A 21,687-nucleotide genomic window follows, 5' to 3' on the forward strand; every position below is an offset into this window, starting at 1 on the left:
TTATGGGTGTGTTGTTCTGCTTTTTTTTGCTGTGGGGCATTGTTTGAGTTTTGTATTTTGCGGGGAGGGTTGGAGGGGTTTGTTGTATTCTATGTCGGGTTGGGGGTATGGAGTGGGGCTGGTATTTGGGAGCTGCGTCAGAAGGGTGTGGTGGGGCAGTGCGAAAGCACGGGCTTTCCTCTGGTTTCCCGCGCTGCGGGGCGGAGACGGTGACGGGGGAGGCGGGGCCTTAACTGGTTCTTCCCCGCGCTGGAGCAGTGCCTGGAGGAGAGATAGGATGGGGGATGATCCCACTTTGGGAGGGGTCGGGTTATTGGCGGGAGTTTCCGGGGTCAGCAGAAGTTAGCTGACCCACGGAAGTACAATGGAGGATGGTTCACGGCTAGGAGGGTTCCTAGCCTGGGGGAGGAGGGAGGGGGGAAAGGGGAATACCGGGTGGCTGCTGGCAGGGACAGGAAGGAGCTGGTGGGGGCCAGGGGGACAGAGGTGAGGTGTTGTCGCTGTGGGGACTGGGTCGGGCGGGGGGTGCTGGCCTGGGGCGGGCAGTCGACGGGCTATGGCTAGTCGACGGGGGAGGGGGGCGGGACGCCCTCTGATCCGGTTGGTCACCTGGAATGCGAGAGGATTGAATGGGCCGGTGAAGCGGTCGAGGGTACTTGCTCATCTGAGGGGGCTAAAGGCAGATGTGGAAATGCTTCAGGAGACCCACCTGAAGGTGGCGGACCAGGTCCGTCTGAGGAAGGGATGGGTGGGGCAGGTTTTCCACTCGGGGTTGGATGTGAAGAACCGGGGAGTGGCGATTCTGGTGGGGAAAAATGTGTCGTTTGAGGCATCGGAGGTGGTGGCGGATAAGGGGGGTAGGTATGATAAGGGGGGGGGCGCGCGACTTCAATACGGTGTTGGTTCCTTCACTGGATCGGTCCAGCTCTAGGACGGGTAGAGGCCGGCGGCGGCCAAAGTACTGAGAGGGTTTATGGACCAGATGGGTGGGGTGGATCCATGGAGGTTTGTGAGGCCGAGGGCACGGGAGTACTCTTTCTTCTCCCACGTACATAGGGTCTACTCTCGGATAGACTTCTTCGTGGTGAGTAGGGGACTGATTCCGAGAGTGGAGGAGGCCGAGTATTCGGCCATTGCAATCTCCGACCACGCTCCGCATTGGATAGAGTTGGAGATGGGGGAGGTGCGGGACCAGCGCCCGTTGTGGTGGTTGGATGTGGGGTTGTTGGCGGAGGAGGAGGTGTGTAGGAGGGTCTGGGCAAGTATTGAGGGGTACCTCGAGGTGAATGATACGGGGGAGGTTCAGGTGGGGGTGGTCTGGGAAGCCCTGAAGGCAGTGATTCGTGGGGAGCTGATTTCCATCCGGGCACACAGGGAGAGGAGTGAGAGGGATAGACTGGTGGGAAGGATGCTGGAGGTAGACAGGAGGTATGCAGAGGCACCAGAGGAGGGACTGTTGGGGGAGAGGCGCAGCCTGCAGCTAAATTTGATTTGCTGACCACTAGAAAGGCGGAGGCACAGTGGAGGAAAGCACAAGGGGCAGTGTACGAACATGGTGAAAAGGCGAGTAGGATGCTGGCTCATCAGCTCCGCAAGCGGGATGCGGCGAAGGAAATTGCTGGAGTGAGAGACAAGAGTGGGAATGTGGTGTGGAAGGGGGTAGAGGTGAATGAGGTCTTCAAGGACCTTTACGGGGAACTGTACCGGTCGGAGCCAACGGAGGAGAGGAGGGGAATGGAGAGGTTCCTCGCCGGGCTTTCTTTCCCGAAGGTGCAGGAGGAGCAGGTGGAGGGGTTGGGTGCGCCGATTGAGCTGGAGGAGCTAGTTAAGGGGATCGGGCAGATGCAGTCAGGGAAGGCACCGGGGCCGGATGGGTTCACGGTGGAATTTTATAAAAAGTTTGTGGACCTAGTGGGCCCCTTGCTGGTGCGGACACTTAATGAAGCGTGGAAAGGGGGGACTTTGCCCCCGACGATGTCGCGGGCGCTGATCTCGTTAATCTTAAAGAAGGACAAGGACCCCCAGCAGTGTGGTTCATACAGGCCCATATCTCTCCTCAACATAGATGCCAAGGTGCTGGCAAAAGTCCTGGCCACCAGGATAGAGGACTGTGTGCCAGGGGTTGTACACGAGGACCAGACAGGGTTTGTGAAGGGAAGGCAGCTGAACACGAATGTGCGGAGATTGTTGAATGTCATCATGATGCCGGCGATTGAGGGGGAGGCAGAGATAGAGGTGGCGCTGGATGCAGAGAAGGCCTTCGATAGAGTGGAGTGGGGGTACTTATGGGAGGTGTTGGGGAGGTTTGGATTTGGTGAAGGGTTTATTAGATGAGTGAGGCTGCTATATGAGGCCCCGATGGCGTGCGTGGCCACGAATGGGAGGAGGTCGGAGTACTTCCGGCTTTACCGAGGGACCAGGCAGGGTTGCCCCCTGTCCCCCTTGTTGTTTGCATTGGCAATCGAGCCGCTGGCGATGGCGTTGAGGGATTCAGAGAGGTGGAGAGGTTTGGTGCGAGGTGGGGAAGAACATAGGGTGTCGTTGTATACCGATGACCTGTTACTGTATGTGGCGGACCCGGTGGGAGGGATGCCGGGGGTGATGGAGCTGCTAGCTGAGTTTGGGAACTTTTCAGGTTATAAACTAAATTTAGGCAAGAGTGAGGTGTTTGTGGTGCACCCTGGAGACGAGGAGGAAGGAATTGGTAGGCTCCCGCTTAGGCGGGCAGGGGAGAGTTTTAGGTACCTGGGGGTGCAGGTGGCCAGGGACTGGGGGACTCTTCACAAACATAATTTCAGCAAATTTGTAGATAAGGTGGAGGAGGAGTTCAAGAGGTGGGACATGCTGCCATTGTCGTTGGCGGGGAGGGTGCAGTCCGTCAAAATGACGGTGCTTCCGAGGTTCTTGTTCCTCTTTCAGTGCCTGCCCATCTTTATCCCCAGGGCCTTCTTTAGGAGAGTGACTAGCAGTATCTTGAGCTTTGTGTGGGCACATGGGACTCCGAGAGTGAAGAGGGTTTTCCTGGAGCGAGGGAGGGATAGAGGCGGGCTGGCTCTGCCCAACCTTCTGGGGTACTATTGGGCAGTCAATGTGTCAATGGTGCGTAAATGGGTGATGGAGGGGGGAGGGGCGGCGTGGAAAAGAATGGAGATGGCGTCATGTAGAGGTACGAGCCTGGGTGCCATGGTAACGGCGCCGTTGCCGCTCTCCCCTAAGAGGTTTACCACAAGCCCGATGGTGGCGGCGACCCTAAGAATCTGGGGACAGTGGAGACGGCATAGGGGGGAAACAGGGGGCTCAATGGAGGCTCCATTGGGTGGCAATCATCGGTTCATCCCGGGGAACAGGGATGGGGGATTTAGGGGTTGGCAAAGGGTGGGCATCAGTAAATTGAGGGACCTGTTTATTGGCGGGAGGTTTGCGGGTCTGGGGGAAACGGACGATAAATTTGGGCTTCCCCAAGGGAACATGTTCAGATACCTGCAGGTAAAGGCGTTTGCTAGGCAACAGGTAGAGGGATTCCCTTTGCTGCCCTCGCAGGGGACGATGGACAGAGTGCTTTCGGGGGTGTGGGTCGGAGAGGGGAAGGTGTCTGACATTTATACGGTAATGCAGGAGGTGGAGGAGTCGTCAGTGGAGGAGCTGAAGGCTAAATGGGAGGGGGAACTAGGGGAGCAGATAGAGGACGGGATTTGGGCGGATGCCTTGGAGAGAGTCAACTCCTCTTCTTCATGTGCGAGGCTTAGTCTCATCCAATTTAAGGTGCTGCACCGGGCCCACATGTCCGGGACTAGGATGAGTAGGTTCTTTGGGGGTGAAGACAGGTGCACCAGGTGTTCGGGGAATCCAGCGAATCATGCCCATATGTTCTGGGCATGCCCGGCACTGGAAGAATTCTGGAAGGGGGTGGCGGGGACGGTGTCGAGGGTGGTTGGATCCAGGGTCAAACCAGGGTGGGGACTCACGATTTTTGGAGTTGCGGTGGAGCCAGGAGTTCAGGAGGCGAAAGAGGCCAGTGTCCTGGCCTTTGCATCCCTAGTAGCCCGGCAGAGAGTCTTGCTGCAGTGGAAGGATGTGAGGCCCCCAAGTGTGGAGACCTGGATCAGTGACATGGCTGGATTTATAAAATTGGAGAGGGTCAAATTTGCCCTGAGAGGATCAATACAAGGGTTCTATAAACGGTGGCAGCCTTTTCTGGACTTCCTGGCTCAAAGATAGGTATCTTGGTCAATAGCGGCAGTAACCGGCGGGGGGGGGGGGGGGGGGGGGGGGGGGGGGCGGGGAGAAGAGAGAGAGGGGAGGGCACGGGGGGGTGTTCTTATTATAGTTTATATTTTTTTTGCTACGGTTATGTAACTTAACTTTGTGTTAATTTAAATTCTTGTTAATATGTTGGGTTGTTCATTGAGGAGGGGCGAAGGTTCATGATTGTTGTCATTACTGTTATTGTTGGTATTTTATTATGGTTTGATGTTGTTGTATAAATTTAAAAATTTTCAATAAAAATTATTTTTTAAAAAAATGGAAAATCCAACCTCGCACATGTAGGTCGTTGAGAAGGGCAATAGCAACAAAATGCTTGATTTACTCAGCACTGAGTACTCCGAGGATATTATACTCCAGTGACAAATTCAGGATTTTAGATACATGAATTATCAACATTTGTCAATTTAAGGGTTAAAAGTCTGGATTAGAGTGTGTTTGACTGAAGTAGTAATGTTTTTTAAATGACTTTGTTTTGTAAGACCAGAAAGCTTTTAGGAGCCAGAGATCAAATTGACCATCGTAAAAGCCTGGGCTAATGCACTGTTGTTTGACTAGGGAAAGCCCCTGGGGAGTTCATGTGTTTTGAATTTAGGGAGTTAATTTGGTTTCAGCTTGTGGAGATGATATCAGCTAAGGTTTTCAAACATTTTGAGAAAGCTTTTTTGAGTGCATTCTGATCTGGCTAACACTGAGTCCACAAGTAAGGCAGTTTTCTCTCACAGTAGAATAGTTAAAAAATAATATTGAAAGCAGTGCATACTTGTCTGAGGACAATGGGGGAAGCGAAATAAACCAGTTGAGACAGCTTTTTGAAAACACCCAACCAGAGTCTGCAGGGGTTCTAACAGGAGCCAAGTCTGTTCTGGAAAGCAAGTATTACTCTGTGCCATTGGGATGTAAGATGGATTGAGAGCAGTGTTATTTTTTTCTTTCTGGTTGTTGAACTGGGAATTGAGATAGTAATTAAGGGTATTGTATTTACTGTATTGAGCAGTATTGTTTAAGGGGTAATTGTAAGCTATTTTCAGGCATGAGGTTTAAGATTTGAATACTGTGTTACTAAAGTTTTGTTTTACAATACCAAATCCCTGTTTTTTTCCGTACAATCACTCCTGGAGTGAAGTATTCTTTCCGCACAGTCTTACAAAATAAAATAAAATGTTGGGGTTTTGGTCCAGTATCCTAGCCATTGTTGGGGTCTGGTCTGTGATCGTAATACTCCAAAATGCTGACAGCCTCATGGGCTTTTGGTGAGGTTTTAATATGGCATCACAGGTCAGTTACAGTGTAGTCTTTTAATTGGAGTCAGCTCAGAGTTAATAACTGACTCTGGGGTCTCAACCTCAAAATAATTTTTTCACCCACCACTTCTCTTTCAAAATCTGAAACTTCTCTCATTTGCCAGTACTTTACTGCATATTATACACATGGCCTTTGCATCCCTTTTTGCATTGGCACAATTGACAAAACCATTCCTCAATAAATCATCTTTATACTGCTTTGTTCTCGAGTTAAGTTCCTTCTTTGTAGCCTGTTAACCAGAGGCCCTGGAGCTCAGATCTAGCACTGCTCTGTCCTGTCTTGGACTCTCCTGCGGAGCTCTCTCCAGCAGATTCTATTGAGAGACCTTGTCCAGTAGGTACACTGCCTATTTGAGTCTCTGACCGTCTCTTACTTTTAAGAAAATGAATCATGTTCATAGTCCTCTTGCCATCAACTGGAAAATGGAAGCAACGCTGCTCCGTGATTTGGTGCCAAACAAGCGTCACAAGATGGTTGACGTCACGTGTACATTCAAGGCATGTGACCTGCTCTCTGCTGCTGCCTCTGGCCGGAAGACTCCTACAACCTCATTTATTTTCAGTTCAAAAGCTGCAGCAGCCGCCATTCTTAGTGTAATTTGTATGGTAATTAAAGTGCTGGACTTTAGAAATTGCGAGAGCACCACAAATAATGGCAGTTCAAAGGGTTCCATGCAGACTTATATAGTCAGGGTTAGTAGAGTGAAAACCAGAAAAACAGAAGGTGGCCTTCATTAGCTGGAGGACTGCAGGCAGTAAAGTCTGAGGAGAATCACCCTGATGCCATTAGAAATTTAAATTGATCAGGTGCGTCCCAGAGTCAAAAGGTTTGATTTTGAAGTTAAAGTTAATTAATCTAAAAATCTGTTGGTATCTCAACTGAGCTCTATTGCCATGCAGATGGGTAATTCAGGGTGGAGCCCTTGGTTGGAATCCTGGAAGTTTCCTGTGGGATTTTTCCAGCAGGTTCTCTGGGAGAGGAGGTAAAGTCACCCAAGGGTTGGTGTGTCTAAGCTCAGCATTCAGCAGGCAGAGGAAGAAAGAGTCTGCTTGGAGCTGAAAAGTAGCTGGGGACCAGAAGCAAAAGGGCCTGCAAGAAATCAGGGGTGATTCTGAGGTGGCGGTACCAAGCAAACAAATGCAACGAGGCCTAAATTTGAGCTGAATCGTGGTCCACAGTTGTGAGGTTTTGAAGAGAAAATGGAGGATTGCTTAGTCAGACGCTAATGGTGGGATCGCCATTTCATTTTCTTACTTTGGTGAATAGCTGGAACATCAAAGTGAATTTTAGCTAAGGTATACTTTTGAGTTGGTCCCAGGAAAAGAGAATGAGTTGTGTTTTCTTTGTACGGTAAAATTATTTTTTTAAAAACCCATGAAATCTCATGGCATAATTCCTTTTGTAATTTTCATAATTCCTTTCATTAATCACTGGGTGTTTGAATTTCCTTTAAATGTTAATGGTTTCCTTTCTTCTTCTACCTGCTGAACGCTGAGTTTACACACACCAACCCTTGGATGATTTTACCTCCTGTCCCAAAGAACCTGCTGGAAAAATCCCACAGGAAACTTCCAGGTTCATAACACAGCGCTATATTAATAAAACTCGATATAACCTTGAGAGTGAACATTTGAATCTTTGCGACCTTCATTTTATCAACTTTGTTGTTTGTTTGAAAGGCTAATTTATTTTTAAATTGATACACCAATCAAGAAAAGAGCATGCAGTGCCAGGATTTCCAAGAAAGATTAAATGGAATTGGGATTAGCAAATGAAGAAGAAGAAAACTAAAGTTATTTTAACCATAGAAGAACGTAAAACTGCTTTAGTTTTTCATGAGGTGTCAGCCTTGATGCATTGGTAGCACTTTCACCACACTGCAAAGAATTGAGGACATAAACGGATGTTTGAGTGCAGTACTGAGAGAGTGCTGCACTGTTGGGAGATGCTAGCTTTTGATTGAGATGTTAATCTAAGATTCGGTTTATCTTCTTATGTGGGTACAACATAGTGGTTAGCACTGTTGCTTCACAGCACTAGGGCCACGGGTTCAATTCCCGGCTTGGGTCACTGTCTGTGCGGAGTCTACACGTTCTCCCTGTGTCTGCGTGGGTTTCCTCCGGGTGCTCTGGTTTCCTCCCACATGTCCCGAAAGACGTGCTTGTTAGGTGAATTGGACATTCTGAATTCTCCTTCAGTGTATCCGAACAGGCGCCGGAATGTGGCGACGAGGGGATTTGCACAGTAACTTCATTGCAGTGTTAATGTAAGCCTACTTGTGACAATAATAAAGATTATTATAAAAATATTCCATAGCTCTACGTGAAGTGGAAATTCTCCTGATGTAACCAGCCACCACTGAAAGAAATTATCTAGGATTGTTTGTGGGACTTTGTGATTTTCAAAATTGACTTATGTGTTTCCCCTTCAACATTCCAATTCTAATTCTCACCACGTACCCCATGATGAACCAAGGCAGACTTTCATCTGTTTCCATAGCTAGTAATTCCCGCAACAGGCTGCTAATTAGTGGCCAGGGGCTTAAAGCTTGAGGGGTACCACTCCACATCAAGTGTGGCTGACCAGGAGTCTCTCCTGCTATTACCACCTGCCACTGGTGTGTTGGAAGGACTTGCCGGTTGATACTTAACCTGTTTGATCATGTAATGAATGCATCTTCCTTGGACATCATGTCCTGGAGCGGGACTCGAACCAGGAGCCTCTGACTCAGAGGCAGGGATGCTACCCACTGGGACACTCCCCTCATCATAGAATCCTAACCGTGTAGAAGGAGGCCATTCGGCCCATCGAGTCAGCACCGACATTTTGAACAATCACACTACCTAGGCCCGATCCCCCGTCCTACTCCTCCAACCGCATCCTAAGGGGGAAGTTAGCATGGCCAATCCACCTAACCTGTACATCTTTGGACTGTGAGAGGAAACCGGAGCACCCGGAGGAAACTCACGCAGACACAGGGAGAAAGTGCAAACTTCACACAGATAGTTTCCGGAGGTCAGAAACAACCCGTGACCCTGACACTGTGAGGCAGCAGTGCTAACCACTATGCCACCGTGCCATCCAGTGTTCTTCAAATTGTAACTACTCACCAACCAAGAAAATTGAGTTTATTAGCCTGGAGTGATTCCCTGAGGTAATTAGTTGGGTGGTTGGCTGACCAAGAGCAACTTTACAAATGAAAACGATGAACAATTTCTACGTTCAGTCAAACAGGTTTTCGAAACAATTCTGTACACACTCCGTCCTGATTCTCCAATGGGCATGCTCCGTATATGTAGCTTACCATTGGGAATTTGAGATTGATGCATTTAACCTTATTTCTAGCCCCTGATCACATCAGAAACCTCATAATTGCTGGAAGGAATGGTTTACTTACGAAATGGGGAGGCCCAAATAAATATTTTAGGAGTTCCACAAAAATCAAAACTGTGTCTAGGAATTGAAGAATGTTAACCTGTTATTGAAATAAGAAATGGGGTGTGAATCAGGGTTTTTTTAGTTGATTTATACTGGCAGTTGGCCTGTATAGGACTAAAACATTTGATGAGATTCTATTAGTGCTTACCTGAAAAGCCCTGATGGGTGTCCCCAAGCGATAAGAAGGAGTTCGAAAGGAATTGCTTAGAAAATACAATGTATATATATTCCAACTGTTGACTGATGCTTGTTCCTCAGAGTTCTGATCAACTTCAGCCTAAACACAGTCGTCCAGAATCCCAGAGAGGAAGATTCCTTTTTCTAGGACCATAAAATCCCAACGCGAGTTGAGCTTGTGGCATATAAGATGTGTTCAAATCTCTTTTGTGGCTCAGAATTGATAGGCGTGCTACACAAGCACTCTCACCAACCCAGATACACCCTCTAGGATCAGACTGTGAGATGGATTTGTGACAAAAATGGGGAAATGGGATGCTGGGTGGAGGATCATGGCACACACAGACCTATCACTGAATGCCCTGGAGAGGCAGTCAGCCTGATAGCATGATCAGACCATTGCCAACATTTGTCATGTGGGCTCCTGATGGAATGATTGCTGATGGTATTATCACTGGAATTGAGCATCAAGGTGGCTGCATGATAACAACAGCCCTGTGTGAAGCCTTGCCAGTAAATTGCCATCATAGAGCTGATGAGGACATTTCTGAAAGAATGGCCGTTTGGAGTTTCTTAAATTATTCAAGTCTGAACTCCAATTTAAAGCCACAATGTGCCCCAGTAAACCTGTCCATAAACAGCAAGTAACTCAACTGATAATCCTACTGATATTGGTTAATTCTGATCTCAAAATGGAGACTTGGAGAAAATGAGGACTGCTACATTATAGCCCTATTTCCGAGCCACGCTCTCTGAGGGGGAAATGGCAGAGTTACCTTCCTCATTCAGGTTTGTTCTCTCGACTTTTCTGGCTAAAGGTTTGGAACAGGCCCTTGCTCCTTATGTGAATAATTCCCAAATCCATATAACTCATCCCTTAGTACCTGCAGCTTCAGATGACTGCTCATTAATGGTAACTTTTTGATTTCACTTTACATGTGGCCCATCAGGCTCCATGACATGCACACAGTCCATAAAGGAAATGGAAAGCTTAGCTAATTCCTGTCTTCAATTAGTTATGGTGAAATTGACATAAGTTGAAGTTCTGTGTTTCTAATGAGAGCAATTGTTGTCATTTTGAATGTATTTGAGAATCCTGAACCTTGTTGCATCAGATTTTATCAAATGCAAACAACACTTTAAAATGATCTCTTCAAATTTTGTTTTGCCTCTCCATATTCTACTGTCTTGAGCCAGGACATGTTTCTATGGGCATGCGCTCCAGTAATGTGAGGTTGGACAGTGAATGGTGTCACACTACTTGACGGTGAGGGGTAATACAGCTGAACCTGACCTTATCCTTGCTAAACAACTACATGGTTACACCTCCCAGTAGGAACCACTGGATAGCGGTAAGGACCAGGATCCATGCCAGATTCCCTTCTCATTCTTGACCCAGACCACTTTGGAGACCATGGCACTGCCCCAACTGACAGTAGCTATCTCAGCGGAGACTAGTGATAAAACATGACACCCTCTTGATTGGTTTTGGCTCATTACCATATGTCTGAAAAATATCAATGATTGAGAGAAAATGTGTAGCAAAACAGCAAAATGTCCCTGGAACAAATATGCATGTACAGTATATGTAATGTAGTAACTTATGGTTCAATGGATTATTTGCTTTCGAAATAGCAAAATAAATAATTTCATTGTAAATTCTATAAAACCACCTGATTCCATGAATGAATGCAAACATAGATCCCTTTTCAGCATTGAGTTAGGAAATTTAAATTCTAGTTTTGACATGTGGAAGGGGTACTGAGTATTTTGGCATCAGATTCAGGATCATAGTATGGCTATCTTGGACATTTCTAAGGTATAATGGATAATTTTGATCTTACGACTGTTCCCTGCCAACATGGCTTCCATTATTAGTTCAGTTTCAACAGCAAAAGGTCCTATGCAGCAAAACTTTGTGAAATCATATAAAACAACCTGGTAGTACCTATCACAAATAATGTTATAGTGACTTTTTGCCTTGTAGAAATATCTACCTGTGCCACAATTGCATTATTTGAAGATATGTTGCCATTTCAAACACATCAATAACTTATTATTGTTCTGGATTGTCGTTCATCTTTCCTGAAACTTGAAAATAAACAACTTAAGCCAAGAGTATGCACTATAAATAAACCTAAGTCAGTTGTCCAGGTTCACTGAAAACCTTTACTTGTAGCAGTCAGATTTAAGACAATAATATCTTCATGACTAACTCAAAACTGAGCTAAATTAATATTCTTATCTTAAACTAGTTACACTCAGCAGGAACATGGCCAATATTCAAGAAATCTTCCTTTTATATACATAACGGATTAACAAGTGTAGGATTGAGTTTGTGGTGAAAAGCACTTTCTTAATTGCTAATGTTCACTAGGGACTCATTTGAGTAATTAGGGATTTGAAGTAAACAGCAGCAGTTGCACGCAATGTTTAGTCCTGCTGCTCCTTCCTTCAATAACACAGTACGCAACTGGAAAATCTCAACTAATCAACCTTTTATTATATTATTTAGTTTTTTTCCCCCCAGTGCTTTAAAATGTGTAGTAGCATTTTCTTTCATGAAAAATGCCTGCAAAAACAGGTTGTTGTAAATGTTCAGCAGGTGTGTGTTGCAAAGTGGAATCCGGGAGATCGGCAAAAGCTGAGATTTCTGATGTTATAATGTTTGGTAACACTGCTGCACAATATCCCAGAATAGTGCAAGGCACCAGGTTGGCTTCAGTGTCACCTGCACCATGTCAGGAGAGAAAGATGCTCCCTTCAGAAAATGAGAAGGAAAAGTGGTGGCATTGGCCTTGGATTGCTCACATGCACCTCCTGGTGGGTTATGCAAGAGCAGCAGGTGAAGAGAGCTGAGAATCTGCCAAGGGCAGCACGGTAGCATTGTGGATAGCATAATTGCTTCACAGCTCCAGGGTCCCAGGTTCGATTCCGGCTTGGGTCACTGTCTGTGCGGAGTCTGCACATCCTCCCCGTGTGTGCGTGAGTTTCCTCCGGTTTCCTCCCACAGCCCAAAGATGTGCAGGTTAGGTGGATTGGCCATGATAAATTGCCCTTAGTGTCCAAAATTGCCCTTAGTGTTGGGTGGGGTTACTGGGTTATGGGGATAGGGTGGAGGAGTTGACCTTGGGTAGGGTGCTCTTTCCAAGAGCCGGTGCAGACTCGATGGGCCGAATGGCCTCCTTCTGCACTGTAAATTCTATGATGATTCAATCTCCAATTTGGGCAGGGAACCATATTTGTTCTGATAAATCTAAAATGGCTTAAAAGAGAGAGGGGGAGGGGGGGGGGAGGAGCTGCTGTTGCCATTCACCTCAACTTCCCATAGCTAATGAAGGGGTGGGCCGGTAGGGGGGTTGGCGAGGGACGCAAGGTTACTTATTATTCAGTGACCCATGTTGGAAAGTGCACGCGAGTGCAAGTTTAATGAAATAACCTGCTGAGAAATGGTTCGTTGGGCAAAGTGCTAGTGACCATGGAATCACACTTGATGCTGATTGGGGTTAAAAATATTATTCAGAGGGCAGCACGGTGGCCTAGTGATTAGCACAACCGCCTCACGGCGCTGAGGTCCCAGGTTCGATCCCGGCTCTGGGTCACTGTCTGTGTGGAGTTTGCACATTCTCCCCGTGTCTGCGTGGGTTTCGCCCCCACAACCCAAAAATGTGCAGAGTAGGTGAATTGGCCAAGCTAAATTGCCCCTTAATTGGAAAAAATAATTGGCTAATCTAAATTTATAAAAAAAAAAAAAAAAAAATATTATTCAGATAACCTTGATGAGCCTATGTAGGTTTCCTTTAAAACAGATCATTTTGTTGGATAACTTTGGGGTTGAGATTTTTTGTAAGACAGAGTGGTAGGTTATTGTCCTTGAAACATTGAGATAAACTCACACTTTGCTTGGAAACAAGCAGTACGTCAGCATCATCGAGCTATGTCTTATTGCCACTTGGATTGGAAGTTGTCTTTACAAAACTGATACTCAGCTTTTCAGGACTAATTTTATTCCCCTCTTCCGCAGAAAAAAAATAATTGCCATCTACTATTGAAGGCAGTGATATTTAAACCTTTTGATGCAAAGACCCTCGAGCGTATCAACAAACTACCGTGGCCCCCCCCCCCCCCCCCCACCTTCAGACGACACTACCAAAAGATGGTGTCAGTCACCCGAGGGAAAACAATGCCATCATTACAGAATAGTTCATTTAAAATTAGGATAGAAGAATGGAAATAATATGCTGAGATTAAGTAAGGAAATATGGGAAAAAGTTTTGAATGTAGAATTCTGAGAACACTCTACTTGTGGTGTCAGTCCGATTGGGTCTGAAAGAACTCTGACTAGGTTCGAAGACCCCAGGATCTCCTCACGGAACATTTAAAGGTTCACAGATCCCAATTTGGAAATCTGTCTGAATTTATCTTGATTGTTCAACTGGTACATTTGAAAATTGTGGGCGGAACACATTCTAATCCAGTGCACATTACTTGTGCAGACATATTCCAGATCGTAGGCCTCAATGATATAATCATCCTGTAACGTTTGTGAACCGCATTCATCACCAAAAGTTGAAGATGTAAATGACGGAATCTCAAATGTGCTTCCATATATTTATCTCAACCCCTTCATCCTGGAGACCACAGGTATTGGGCACCCTTTAACCTTCTCTGATCGTGGCAAAAGTATTGTTCATGTGACAGAGAATCCTGAACCATAAGGAGAGTTGAATGACTTGATCTTAAATAGTGAAGGTAAAATAGGATTTATCTTATAAAACCTATTGGTGGAGATAGTGATGCAATTCGATATTTAAACCAAGGGACAAAACCCGCTGGGTCACTGTCTGTGCGGAGTCGGCACGTTCTCCCCGTGTCTGCGTGGATTTCCTCCAGTTGCTCCGGTTTCCTCCCACAGTCCAAAGAAATGAAATGAAAAATGAAATGAAAATCGCTTATTGTCACGAGTAGGCTTCAAATGAAGTTACTGTGAAAAGCCCCTAGTCGCCACATTCCGGCGCCTGTTCGGGGAGGCTGTTACGGGAATCGAACCGTGCTGCTGGCCTGCTTGGTCTGCTTTCAAAACCAGCGATTTAGCCCTGTGCAGGTTAGGTGGATTGGCCATGCTAAATTGCCCTTAGTGACCAAAAAAAGGTTGGGAGGGGTTATTGGGTTACAGGGATAGGGTGGAAGGGAGGGCTTAAGTGGGTCGATGCAGACTCTATGGGCCGAATGACCTCCTTCTGCAGTGTATGTTCTATGTTCTCTATGTTCTATTACAAATGAAACTATTAGGAGGGAGAGCAGGTGTCCCCGACATGACTGGTGCACCTTACTCCAGTGGCTGTGCCTATGTTCCAGACACATTCACTGCACTCTCTTGGCTTAGTTAGGTATATCCTGTCCACTCTGTAATGAATTGCACTCTTATGATGTATGTTTTATTGTTTTTGTAGAAACATTTTTCATCATCGTTTTGTTGAACATAGATTTAAAACATGATTTCTTGCAGTTTTTGGTAGAGTGAACATTTTGCTTAACCTTTGATTAAAATACAAGTTTTCAAGTGGTACTCATTTTACTCCAGCAGTTCCCTGTTGGACAGCCTTCTCTCTAGCTTGGTTGGCTAGATGGCTCGAGTTTGATGCAGAATGCGTGCGTGCAGTGTGCGTTCAATCCTCAGACTAGCTATGGTATTTCATGGAGGATAGCTCCCTTGCCTTGCCCCATGCTTGCAGAGCGGTGCCCCTCAAACTACATATAACCAATTGTCCCTCTCTAATGGAGAGATATGCCTATGCTCCTTCGTGGATATGCAATTATCTTACTGTTGGGCACTATTTAAGAATAATAGACAATTGTTAATTGTGAACAGTTCACAATAATAAAAAGAAATAATACAGGGTGCAGACTTGGTGGGCACATTGCGGGTTTCTGCATACTTTTTGCTTTTTGTATTCTAATATTTTTAAATGGTTAAAACACAACATTGCCTACTCGGCGATCGCAATCTCGGACCATGCTCCACACTGGGTTGACCTGCAGGTTAGTAAAGATAGCAATCAGCGCCCGCAATGGAGGTTAGATGTAGGGCTATTGGCGGACGAAGCGGTGGGCGAGAGGCTGAGGGAATGCAGACAAAATTACCTGCAGGTGAATGATACGGGGGAGGTCTAAGCAGCGGTGGTCTGGGAAGCGCTGAAGGCAGTGGTGAGAGGAGAGCTGATCTCTATCCGGGCTCACAGGGACAGGGCGGACAGGGCAGAGATGGAGCGACTGGTAAAGGAGATTCTACAAGTCGACAGGAGGTACGCGGAGACTCCAGAGATAGGGCTTTTAAGGGAACGGCAGAGGCTGCACGCGGAGCTCGGCTTGTTAACCACAGGGAGGGCAGTGGAACAGCTCAGAAAGGCGAGGGGGGCGATCTACAAGCATGGTGAGAAGGCCAGCAGGATGCTTGCACAGCAGCTTAGAAAGAGGGAGGCAGCCAGAGAAATAAGGAACGTTATTGACGGGGATGGGAACTCGGCTGGGGTCTCGGCAGGGGTGAGCAGGACGTTCAGGGATTTCTACAGCAGGTTGTACAGGTCGGAACCCCTGCGGGGCCGGAGGGGATGAGGCACTTCCTGGAGGGGCTGACTTTCCCGAAAGCAGAGGGGGAGCTGGTAGAAGGACTGGGGCCCGATCCAGTTGGAAGAGATAGTGGAGGACTTGAAGGCCATGCAGTCGGGTAAGGCCCCGGGACCGGACGGGTACCCAGTGGAGTTTTACAAAACGTACTCCGGGATATTGGGACCGGTGCTGATGAAGGTGTTTAATGAGGCAAGGGAAAGAGGGGTTCTGCCCCAGACGATGTCGCAGGCTGCGATTTCGCTTATCCTGAAACGGGACATGAACCTGGAGCTATGTGGGTTTTACAGGCTGATTTCCCTGTTGAACATAGACGGCAAACTGTTGGCCAAAATTTTGTCCTCCAGGATTGAGGATTGTGTTCCGGACGTTATTGGGGAGGATCAGATGGGGTTCGTTAAGGGCAGGCAGCTGGTGGCCAATGTAAGAAGGCTGCTAAACGTGATCATAATGCCCCAGGAAAGTAGGGAGGTGGAGGTAGTGGTCGCGATGGATGCGGAAAAAGCTTTTGACCGGGTTGAGTGGGATTATTTATGGGAGGTTCTGGGGCGGTTTGGATTTGGGAGGGGCTTTATTGACTGGGTCAGGTTGCTGTACCAGGCTCCTATGGCCAGTGTACGAACGAACAGGACGACTTCGGACTATTTTAGACTGCACCGGGGAAGAGGCAGGGATACCCCCTCTCCCCACTGCTGCTTGCGCTGGCTACAGAGCCGCTGGCAATTGCTCTGAGGGCCCCAAGGGGCTGGAAGAGGCTGGCCGGGGTGGGGGGGGGGGGGGGGGGGGGGGGGTCAGAACACAGAGTCTTGCTGTATGCGGACGACCTGCTTCTGTCTGTTTCAGATCCAATTGAGGGGATAATAATAATAATAATCGCTTATAGTCACAAGTAGGCTTCAATGGAGTTACTGTAAAAAGCCCCTAGGATGGAAGAAATCATGGGAATTTTAGGGGAATTCGGCCGGTTTTCAGGGGGTAAGCTTAATATGGGGAAGAGTGAGATGTTTGCGGTCCAGTCGAGGGGTCAGGAGAGGCGACTGGGGGAACTGCCATTTAGATTGGTAGGGGACAGTTTCAGGACCTAGATATCCAAGTGACGCGGGATTGGAACCTGCTACATAAATTGAACTTGGCCCAGTTGGTGGATCAGATGAAAGATGATTACCGGAGATGGGATGCGCTCCCATTGTCTCTAGCTGGCAGAGTCCAAACGGTGAAAATGACGGTCCTCCCGAGATTCCTATTTGTATTTCAATGTATCCCCATCTTCATTCCGCGGTCCTTTTTTAAGCGGGTCAATAAAGTTATAGCGGGCTTTGTATGGGGGGGGGGGGGGGGGCAAGTCCCCATGAGTGAGGAGGGTAATGCTGGAGCGGAGTCGGGGAGAGGGAGGGCTGGCGCTGCTGAACTTTAGCAATTATTACTAGCCATGATTAGGAAGTGGCTGGTGGGGGTGGGTGCGTATGGAGGCGGCGTCTTGCAAGTGCACAAGTTTGGGGGCGCTGGTAACTGCGCTTCTGCCTTTCCGCCGGCGCGGTAATCCACCAGCCCCATGGTGGTGGCGGCCTTGAGAGTCTGGGGGCAATGTGGAGATATGTGGGAGCAGTGGGAGCATCGGTCTAGTCCCTAATCTGTGATAATCACCGGTTTGCCCCGGGGAGGATGAACGGGGAGTTCCGAATGTGGCGGATGTGTTTCGTTCAATTTCAGTAAAATGCATGCACAAGGTACATAAATTATTAAAGATCCAAACTTACATCTGGTGTACTTTTGAAAGGAAACCTATACGTACATGTTAAAGTGTAATTTTAACCTGCTTCATTATGTATTATTGTAACATGCCTCAGTAACAGTTTGCTGTATCTTCTTCTTACATAGTGGCAGGACAGGTAAATAAGGTGGTTCAGAAGATATATTAGATACTTGCCTTTATTAGACAAGGCATTGAATCTAAGAGCAGGGTCATAGAGTCGTACAGTATAGAAGAGACACAGCCCCATCAAGTCTGCACTGGAAAAACTACACTGTCTATACTAATGCCACTTTCCAGCATATGGTCCATAGACTTGGATGTTGACATTTCAAGTGCTCATCCACGTATTTTTTTAAAGGTTATGAGGTTTTCTGCCTCTACTACCCTCCCAGGCAATGTATTCCTGACTTCCATCACCCTCTGGGTGAAAATACGTCTCTTCAAATCCCCCCGAAACCTCCACTCCTCACCTCAAATTATGCCCCCGTGTTATTGACTCTTCAATTAAAAGGGGAACAGCTGCTTCCTATCCACCTTGTCCATACCCCTCATAGTCTTGCACACCTCAACCAGGTCCCTCCTCAGCCTTCTCTGAAGAACAGTAAGAAGTCTTACAACACCAGGTTAAAGTCCAACAGGTTTGTTTCAAACACGAGCTTTCGGAGCACGGCTCCTTCTTCAGGTGACTCACCTGAAGAAGGAGCCGTGCTCCGAAAGCTCGTGTTTGAAACAAACCTGTTGGACTTTAACCTGGTGTTGTAAGACTTCTTACTGTGCTCACCCCAGTCCAACGCCGGCATCTCCACATCATTCTCTGAAGAAAACAACCTTATCCAGCCTCTCTTCATAGCTCAAATGCTCCATCCCAGGTATCATCCTGGTGAATCTCCTCTGCACTCTCTCCAGTGCAATCACATCCTTCCTACAGTGAGCCAACCAGAACTGCACCCAGTACTCCAGCTGTAGCCTAACCAAAGATTTGTGCAGCTCCAACATAACCTACTTGCTCTTATAATCTATGCCATGATTAATAAAGACAAGTGTCCCATGTGCCTTCTTTAAAAAATTTTTTTTTTAGAGTATCCAATTCATTTTTTCCAATTAAAGGGCAATTTAGCGTGGCCAATCCACCTAACCTGCAGATCTTTGGGTTGTGGGGCGAAACCCACATAAACACGGGGAGAATGTGCAAACTCCACACGGACAGTGGCCACTGTGCCACCGTGCTGACCTAGCCCCCATGTGCCTTCTTAACTAGGCTAGTAACCTGTCCTGCTGCCTTCAGAGGTCTGTGGACATGCACTCCAAGATCCTTCTGAGCTTCCTAGTATTCTGCCATTCATCAAGCACTGCCTTGGCTTGATCTCCTTCCATCTGCCACTGATCTGCCCATCTGACCAACCCATATATATCTTCCTGCAATCTAAGACCTTCTTCCTCACTATTAACCATCGTGCCAATATTGGCGTCATCTGCAAACTTACTTATCATCCCCCCACATTCTCATCTATATATCTCATGAATTATAATGAACCTAGTATTGATGCCTGTGTTTCACCAGTGGACACCGACCTCCAATCACATAAACAACATTTTTCCACCGCCCTCTATCTCTTATCGGTAAACCAGTTTTGGATCCAACTTGCCACGTTATACTGAATCCCATGTGCTTTTACTTTCTTTATCAGTCTCCCATGTGGGACTTTGTCAAAGGCTTTGCTGAAATCCATATAAACTACGTCGTCTGTACAGCTTTGTTGAGAATTTGAAGGCAGTTTTGACAGCACTTCGGGTTGGGGGCAGTGTAAAGGGAAATGCCGATTCGGGGGAACCATAGATTTGAGCCAGGGAAGTGGGATGGAAATTTTCAGAGATCGGAGGAGAAAGGAATTAGGACACTAAAAGATTTGTTTCTTGGGGGCCGTTTTGCAGGATTGAAGGAGCTGGAAGTGAAGTATGGGCTGGAGCAGGGGGGAAATATTTAGATACATGCAGGTTCGAGACTTTGCGAGAAAGGAGATACAGAGTTCCCAGTAGAGCTGGCCTCCACATTGCTGGAGGAGACGCTGACGACAGGGGGACCGGAGAAGGGGGTAGTATCGGCGGTTTACGGGGCTATTTTGGAGGAGGAGTAGGCGCCGCTAGAAGGGATCAAGGCAAAGTGGGAGGAAGAGTCGGGAGAGGGTATGGAGGAGGGGTTCTGGTGTGAGGTGCTCCGGAGGGTGAACGCCTCCAGCTCCTGTGCGAGTTTGGGGCTGATATAGCTGAAGCTAGTGTATGTATAGAGCTCACCTTACAAGGGCGAGGATGAGCCTGCTCTTTGAGGGGGTAGAAGATGTGGGCAAGCGTTGCGGGGGGAGGGGGGGGGGGGTGCCTGCAAGCCACATTCATATGTTTTGGTCTTGTCCAAAGCTGAAGGATTACTGGAAGGAGGTGTTTAGGGTAATCTCTAAAGTGGTGCACGTGAAACTGGACCCGGCCCTCGGGAGGCCATATTCGGGGTGTCGGAACAACCGGGGTTGGAAACGGGCGTGGAGGCAGATGTTGTAGCCTTCGCCTTGTTGATCGTCCGAAGGCGGATCCTGTTAGGGTGGAGATCAACCTCTCCATCCTGTGCCCTGGCATGGCGGGGGGACCTGCTGGAATTCTTGACACTTGAAAAGGTCAAATTTGAACTGAGGGGAAGGATGGAGGGGTTATACAATTCATGGGCGTTATTCATTGTGCACTTTCGAGAATTGGATCACATCGAACATTAGGGAGGTCGGGGGCTGGGAGCGTTGGGAGGGAGAGCACGGTAGCATTGTGGATAGCACAATCGCTTCACAGCTCCAGGGTCCCAGGTTCGATTCCGGCTTGGGTCACTGTCTGTGCGGAGTCTGCACATCTTCCCTGTGTGTGCGTGGGTTTCCTCCGGGTGCTCCGGTTTCCTCCCACAATCCAAGGATGTGCAAGTTAGGTGGATTGGACATGATAAATTGCCCTTGGTGTCCAAAATTGCCCTTAGTGTTGGGTGGGGTTACTGGGTTATGGGGATAGGGTGGAGGTGTTAACCTTGGGTAGGGTGCTCTTTCCAGGAGCCGGTGCAGACTCGATGGGCCGAATGGCCTCCATCTGCACTGTAAATTATATGATCTATGTGTTGATGGTGACTATGGGTGATTCCTGATTCCTTTTTGTCATTTGTTTATGTTAACATGCGGGTTAATGTTTGGGGTTTGGTGGGAAAATGGGATTGTTGTTATTGATATGGGGGCATTACATTTGTTTCTGATTATTGTTTATTGTTGGGTGGAAATTTGGGAGAAAATGTGAAAAAGAAGGAGAATAAAAAATATTTTTTAAAAAACGATGTAATCTACACTACCCTCATCTACACATGATCACCTCCTCAAAAAATTCCATCAAATTCGTTTGCATGACCTTCCTCAAACAAAGCCATGCGGACTATCCCTGGTCAAATCTTGCCTCTCCAAGTTGGAGGTCATGTTGGTGCTGTATAAAATGCTTGTTTGACCACAGCTGGAGTACTGCATGCAGTTCTGGTCACCCCACAATAGGAAGGAGGTGATTGCACTAGAAATGGTGCAGAGGAGATTCACCAGCCTGGGCTGGAGCATTTCAGCTGTGAAGAGAGGCTGGTTAGGCTGGGGTTGTTTACTTTGGAGCAGAAAAGGCTGACGGGGTACCTGATGATGTGTACAAAATTATGAGGGACATAGACAGGGTCGATAGGAAGAAACTTTTCCCCTTAGTAGAGGGGTCAATAACCAGGGTTATAGATTTACGGTAAAGGGCAGGGGACTTTAGGGGACTTGAAGAAAAGCATTTTCACCCAGAGGGCAGTGAGACTCTGGAACTCACTGCCCGAAAGGGCGGTAGAGTTGGGAACCCTCACAACATTTAAGAAGCAATTAGGTGAGCACTTGAAACGCCAGAGCGTACAACGTTATGGACCAAATGCTGGAAAATGAGATGAGAATAGATAGTTGCTTGAAGGCTGGTGCAGACATGATGGATCATAGAATCCATAGAATCCCTACAGTGCAGAAAGAGGCCATTCGGCCCATTGAGTCTGCATCAAAAGGGCACTTTTCTCATGTCCATTCCACCCTATCCCCATA

At 47.3% G+C, this 21,687-nt stretch overlaps 1 protein-coding gene across 2 annotated transcripts in view; it reads left to right on the plus strand.

Moving 5' to 3' along the window:
• nrn1la (neuritin 1-like a) overlaps positions 1-21,687 on the plus strand; it is an 82,731-nt gene that overhangs the window by 6,187 nt on the left and 54,857 nt on the right. The window lies entirely within an intron of this gene.

The sequence above is a fragment of the Scyliorhinus canicula genome, chromosome 9, assembly GCF_902713615.1.
Source record: "Scyliorhinus canicula chromosome 9, sScyCan1.1, whole genome shotgun sequence".
Taxonomy (NCBI): Eukaryota; Metazoa; Chordata; class Chondrichthyes; order Carcharhiniformes; family Scyliorhinidae; genus Scyliorhinus; species Scyliorhinus canicula.